Raw genomic sequence first — 6,645 nt, forward strand, 5'->3', positions numbered from 1 at the left:
AAAAAAATCTAAGAATAAAGCCAAAACTGACATTTTTACACAAAACTCAAAAAATGGGCCAGACAAAAATTATTGGCACCCTCAACTTAATATTTGGTTGCACATCCTTGAAAAAAAATAACTGAAACCAATGGCTTCCTATAACCATCAACAAGCTTTTTACACCTTTCTCCTGGAATTTTGGACCACTCTTCTTTTGCAAACTGCTCCAGGTCTCTCAGATTTGAAGGGTGCTTCTTGCAACAGCAATTTTAAGATCTCCTCATAGGTGTTCTGTGGTATTTAGATCCAGACTCATTGCTGGCCACGTCAGAACTCTCCAGCGCTTTGTCTCCAACCATTTCTTGGTGCTTTTTGAGGTATGTTTTAGGTCATTGTCCTGCTGGAACACCCATGATCTCTGACGCAAACCTAGCTTTCTGACACTAGGCCCTACATTGCGGGCCAAAATTATTTGATAGTCTCCAGATTTCATGATTCCTTGTACACAGTCAAGCCACCCAGTGCCAGAGGCAGCAAAATAACCTCAAAACATCTTTGAACCTCCACCATATTTGACTGTAGGTACTGTGTTCTTTTCTTTGTAGGCCTCATTCTGTTTTCTGTAAACAGTGGAATGACGTGCTTTTCCAAAAAGCTCTACCTTAGTCTCATCTGTCCACAAAATGTTCTCCCAGAAGGATTGAGGCTTACTCAGGTACATTTTTGCAAACTCCAGTCTGGTTTTTTTTCTTATGTCTGTTTGTCAGCAGTGGGTCTCCTGCCATAGCGCTTCATCTCATTCTTTTATGACGTATGGTCCAAGCTGACACTTTTGCTCCCTGCGTCTGCAGGACAGCCTGAATTTGTGTGGAAGTTGACTGAGGATGTTTATCCACCATTCCAACTATCCTGCGTTGCATTCTTTTGTCAATTTTTCTCTTCCTACCACGTCCAGGGTGATTAGCCACAGTTCATGGGTTATAAACTTCTTGATCATATTACGCACAATGGACAAAGGAATTTCAGGATCTCTGGAGATGGTCCTGAAACCTTGAGATTGTTCAAATTTTTCCACAATTTTGCTTCCTAAGTCCTCAGACAATTCTCAGCTCTTCTTTCTCTCCTCCATGCTTGGTGTGACACACACAGGCACACAACACAAAGGTTGAGTCAACTTTTATACATTCTAACTAGCTTCAGGTGTGATTTTTATATTGCCAGTAGTGATTGGTCATGTGCAAAAGCTGCGGCTCAGAGAGCCGATGCTTTGTAGTGAATCAGAAGAGCCGGCTCACACAGAGCGAGCGCTGGCTCCCAGTATTTTTTTTTTTGTTTCCTTTCGCTGCTTAGCTCTCACAGTGCTCAGCCCCAGTGCTGGTCAGAACTTTGTTTTGATTGGTCAACATGGCAGCCATGTGGCCAATCACATGTAAGGATAAAGGATTATACCATTATGTGAAAACAGAGAGGGGGGTGTCACTACCCGATCTGTCCCGGAAACCCGATTTGTACTGCGCATGTGCAAACACACGTCTACATCCGCTCGGCATTAATTCTAACCCTAACCAGTGGAATTTAAATGCTAAACCTAAGAATGGTTTTGTTACAGAATAAATGCACAAAATTAGGCAATTATAAGGCTCATGAAAAACACTGCATGCAAAAGGGTTTTCAACACACTAACCATTATTTTTTGCGAAGTTAAGGTAAAATACAAAAGATTCTAAATAAAGAGCCGTTAGGGAGTCGAAAGAGCTGGCTCCTCTTTGGGAGCCGAGCATGAAGAGCTGGCTCTCTGAAAAGAGCCGAACTTCCCATCGCTAATTGCCAGCACCTGTGACTGCCACAGGTGAGTTTAAATGAACATTACATGCTTGAAATAAAGTGATTTATCCAAAGTTTTAAAAGAGTGCCAATAATTTTGTCTGGCCCATTTTTTGAGTTTTGTGTAAAATTGTGTCAATTTTGTCTTTTTCCTTCGGATATGTTTTTTGTTCAATGCACATAAAGGCAATAAACACATGTATACCAAAGACATTTGTAATTGCAACAATTTCTGGGAGAAATGGTGTATTTTTTTGAAAAATTCCAGGGGTGCCAATACTTTCGTCCATGACTGTGTACTGCATAGTGTATATTTAGGGCCTGAGCACCGACCAAATGTTGGGCAAGAGCACTATTGTATCTGCTCATTTTGGCGATTTGTGGCCTGTTTTGTGAGCCTTAACATGCCCCAAAACTCACCAAAATTTCCCCAAAAATGTCCCCCTTGAGAAATGGCCATCTGGTGATGGAACAGTGTAAGTCCATTGCACAGTTTCCTCTGAGGGCCGGCAAAAGTAAGATAGGGCCCTGGGTAAGACCCATGTGCATGAAACTCCATATACACATATGTATCATGATTAGATGGAAAAAAAACCCAAAACATTATGACCATCTTCTAAAATGTACAGGAACCAAACTACAGACGGCAAAAGGTCAAAATTTGGCGTTTTTTGGCCTTTTCCACTGACAGACACTTTGCACATTTGAACATACTTGTCCAAGGAATTTCATCTGATAGACTCCATATTTTTTTTACTCAAACTAGACAACCTTGAGACCTAAAGTTGGGCTAACTGTGAGTTTTCACTATAGGGCGGGGCCGTTATTGGTGCCAAAGTAAAAGTTAGTTTTTGTCTATTTTCGCTGTGAAACGACATCAATATTGGCTAATAACTTTTTAGTGTTCATTTCAATCATCACCAAACTTCACAAGGTAATCACACATTGGTCCTGAATACATCCAGGCATCAATATCATTACCTTGTCAGCACCCAGCACAGCATGCCCTTCTGCCACACATTTGCACCACTGGTTTTTGATGTTTTTTTCATGTGTTGTCAAAAAAAATCAGCCCCGGCACACTGTTCAATTAAGGCTTATGAATTTTGGTATGCATATAGGTCATCATCAGACCAACAAAAAAGCCTCCTGGACCCATGCCCAAATCAATGGGAAGTCCCCCCGCCTTATCCCAATTTCACAATAAGCCTTTTTGAGTTGATAACAGGAAGAAAACTCCAAGGCACTCTCTTTAAGCATTAAAATGCCTTTATCCTCACGGCATGGTCATGTGTAGACCTTGAAAGTACACTTCAATGCATCAAGCCTTCATCAGGAAATCAAACAAACAGAAGCCTGGAAGCTGTAGGTTCTTTTAAACTGGTCCTGGCCATTAGGAGCCTGCCAACTAAGCATAAAGGTAATGGCCTGCAGAGGGTGTCAACATACAAAATGGCCAGCAGATGGTGTTATTATAGGTCAAAGGACATACAAAAAACCTCACTTATAGAATATATTCACATGACAAAGATAAATAAACGGTGCACAATATCATATCTCTGTAGGGTAAAAACAAAAAAAAGATGTTCATCTTTTAAAAAAACAATTAGCAGTTCTTTACAGAAAAACAGTGAAGTCCAACTCTTCATTCAGACCAGGGGGTGAAGTGGCCTGTAATTTGAAAATCCAGAAAGCCTCCCGTTGATTTAGTTCCTTTTGTCTGTCCCCTTTCCTTAAGGAGGATGGAATGTAGTCAGTACCAGTAGCTTGTAATGTTGTTGGGTTGTGAAGTTCAAGGTAATGTTTTGCCATAGGGTAGTTAGTGTTTCCAGTTCTGATTGCATATTTGTGAAGAAAAGGAGAAGATCAGAAAATTCCAAAGAGATGCTGCTGACTAAAAGGAGGGCAATGTCAACAATTGGAGTAATAAAACACCTAAAAAAACAGACAGAGCCCCCACAGCAAAAATGGGACCCAGAACTGTTTCATTCAACTTCACAAGCAGCGAGGAGGAGGAGGACAACTCCACATTGGACAACACTAGACAGACAACATCCCAGGCCTCACAGGATTTTTTAGAGTTTCAGGAAACCTCCAGCAGAGAGAAAAGAGGGCAGTATGGACCGAGCCGAGGCAGAGGAAGAGGAGGACGAGAAGGGGGAGAAAGAAACCAAGAACCAAGATACACATGGAGCAGAACCAGATACGCCCCGTGATCAATATATCAAACAAAACCTTGTCTGAAGAAAGCATCCATGTTCTTTCTAAAGGACTCACTTTTCCCCCGACCCACTCTGCAAAAGAATTTGACACCAAGATTGACCTGTTTCGGTTCTACAGAAATCTACACCTCAAGGCTTGGTACCAGCTTAACCCTCCAGCATCCATGAACTACACAGACACAGGTCAGACAGCCTCTTCCAACCTCAGACCACAGTTTAAACCTAACTCTACCTTTTGTCCTTTGGTTCAAAGTGCTACATTAAACACGTTTGCACAGAGAGCAAAAAAAAGCCATATAAACTTTGCAACCTTTCACACAAAGAGAGGAGTGCTTTAGAAGCATTAAGTAATGATAATGAGATAATCATTAAGAAAGCAGACAAAGGGGGCGCTATTGTGGTTTGGAGAAGGGACTTGTATGTTGAAGAAGCTCATAGACAACTGTACAATAGTGAGTTCTATCAATTATTGACATACAATCCCACTGAGGACTTAAAAATAGAACTTATAGAAATATTCACAGAAGCTAAGGGAAAAGACTGGATATTTGAAGCTGAAATGAGATTTCTCTACAATGAAAACCCTAGAATGGCCTCCTTTTACATGCTTCCTAAAATTCACAAGGATCTTACCAATCCTCCAGGTAGACCTGTGATATCAGGCAATGATAGCCTTACTGAGCCAGTGTCTAAATATGTTATTTTATAAAACCATTTCTGTACCTTCCCGCCCTGCTTACGTTCAAGACACCACAGATGTTCTCAACAAAGTTAAAGAACTAGGCAGCATAGGCACAGAGACATTGTTAGCTACTTTGGATGTTGAGTCACTATATACAACCATAGAACATACACAAGGCCTGGAAGCACTTAAACATTACCTTTATAACCGCCCTGAATCTGAAACACCACCTAATGATTTCCTATTGATGCTTACAGAATGGACTTTAAATAATAATATATTCATCTTTCAGGATAAGGTTTTTAGACAGAATAAAGGGCGTGCCATGGGGGCTTGCTATTCTCCATCTTATGCAGGACTTTACCTCAGTAAATGGGAAGAGGACTTTGTTTTGAATCAGGATAAGAACAGCTTTTTAAAGCACATTATCTGGTGGGGACGTTACATTGATGATGTGTGTTTGTTTTGGTCTGGGTCAGAGGCAGAGCTAAAAGCTTTCTATGGCTTCCTTAACAACATTAATCCTAACATTAAGTTGTCTCTGGATTACAGTAAGGATCATATTAATTTCCTGGACCTCACAATTTCTAAAGACAATTTAGGGATGTTGCTCACAACCATTTTTAGAAAACCTACAGACAGAAACACTATTTTACATGCCGATAGCTTTCATCCTAAATGGCTCAAAGACAATATTCCATATGGCCAATTTCAGAGGGTGAGGAGAATCTGTGACCAAGAGGGGGACTTTGTGGAAAAATCAGAGGAGATGCTGTCACGTTTTCAGGCAAGGGGCTACAAGAATGCCACACTGCAAAAAGCATTCACAAGAGCCAAACACCTGGACAGACAGACCTTATTAGAGAGAAATGCCCCCAAACAAACAAAAGACAGAACAGTATTTGTCACCACTTACAGCACAGAAGCAGATCAAATTAAAAGGATAATTACTAAAAACTGGGACATTATTCAAAGCGATGAACAACTAAGACAAATTTTTTCACAGCCTCCACTCATCACCTTCAGGAGATGTCAAACTCAGCAAGACAAGCTGGTCCACAGCCATCTCCAACCCAGCACTCCACCATCATGGCTGGGTCAGAAACCTAAAGGCAGTCACAAATGCGGCCACTGCAACCACTGCACTAAAGTTATACAGACAAAAACTTTCCTGGACTCTACTACACAAAAACAATACACCATTAATCATTTCATTAACTGTAAAACAACTTTTGTCATCTACAAGCTGGAATGTCCAACCTGAAAAGCATTTTACATCGGCAAAACAAAAAGACGTTTACAGGACAGACTGGCAGAACACAAATATGCAATCAGAACTGTAAACACTAACTACCCTATGGCAAAACATTACCTTGAACTTCACAACCCAACAACATTACAAGCTACTGGTATTGACTACATTCCATCCTCCTTAAGGAAAGGGGACAGACAAAAGGAACTAAATCAACGGGAGGCTTTCTGGATTTTCAAATTACAGGCCACTTCACCCCCTGGTCTGAATGAAGAGTTGGACTTCACTGTTTTTCTGTAAAGAACTGCTAATTGTTTTTTTAAAAGATGAACATCTTTTTTTGTTTTTACCCTACAGAGATATGATATTGTGCACTGTTTATTTATCTTTGTCATGTGAATATATTCTATAAGTGAGGTTTTTTGTATGTCCTTTGACCTATAATAACACCATCTGCTGGCCATTTTGTATGTTGACACCCTCTGCAGGCCATTACCTTTATGCTTGGTTGGCAGGCTCCTAATAGCCAGGACCAGTTTAAAAGAACCTACAGCTTCCAGGCTTCTGTTTGTTTGACTTCCTGATGAAGGCTTGATGCCGAAACGCGTTGAAGTGTACTTTCAAGGTCTATGCATGACCATGCCGTGAGGATAAAGGCATTTTAATGCTTAAAGAGAGTGCCT

This window comes from Cheilinus undulatus, linkage group 11 (assembly GCF_018320785.1).
Source record: "Cheilinus undulatus linkage group 11, ASM1832078v1, whole genome shotgun sequence".
In the NCBI taxonomy this organism is placed as follows: domain Eukaryota; kingdom Metazoa; phylum Chordata; class Actinopteri; order Labriformes; family Labridae; genus Cheilinus; species Cheilinus undulatus.